The sequence below is a fragment of the Penaeus monodon genome, chromosome 32, assembly GCF_015228065.2.
Source record: "Penaeus monodon isolate SGIC_2016 chromosome 32, NSTDA_Pmon_1, whole genome shotgun sequence".
Taxonomy (NCBI): domain Eukaryota; kingdom Metazoa; phylum Arthropoda; class Malacostraca; order Decapoda; family Penaeidae; genus Penaeus; species Penaeus monodon.
This window is the reverse complement of record NC_051417.1, coordinates 7,779,474-7,779,817: the sequence shown is the minus strand read 5'-3', so window position 1 is coordinate 7,779,817 and position 344 is coordinate 7,779,474. Positions and strand designations below refer to the sequence as shown.

General features: G+C 42.2%; 1 pseudogene; it reads left to right on the top strand.

Annotated features, from left to right (window-relative positions):
- Positions 1 to 344, top strand: part of LOC119593536 — a 1,331-nt pseudogene that overhangs the window by 138 nt on the left and 849 nt on the right.

Here is a 344-nt window from a genome sequence, read left to right as displayed (position 1 = left end):
CCTCTCAGATATAACAGCTATTACGATATTGGAGTACAAACTAATCTTATTTTGTATATCATCAATGTGAATAACATTTTGGAACATGACTTTCCTCTGCGGATACACCCTTATTTAAAGACGCCTGAGAAACTCTTCACGCCACTCAGACTGCAGGATCATCTGAAGACTTCGTTGCTGTGTCTCGCTCTCGTTGCGGTGGTCGCTGCCGACAAGATCCCTGACTTTGTCGTGCCAGGAAAATGCCCTTCCGTAGACGAGAGATTTCTCTACGATCAACAGAGGCCTAACCATCAGAAGGCAAGTTAATTTACATGTAAAGATCATGTAAAATAATTTGGGAT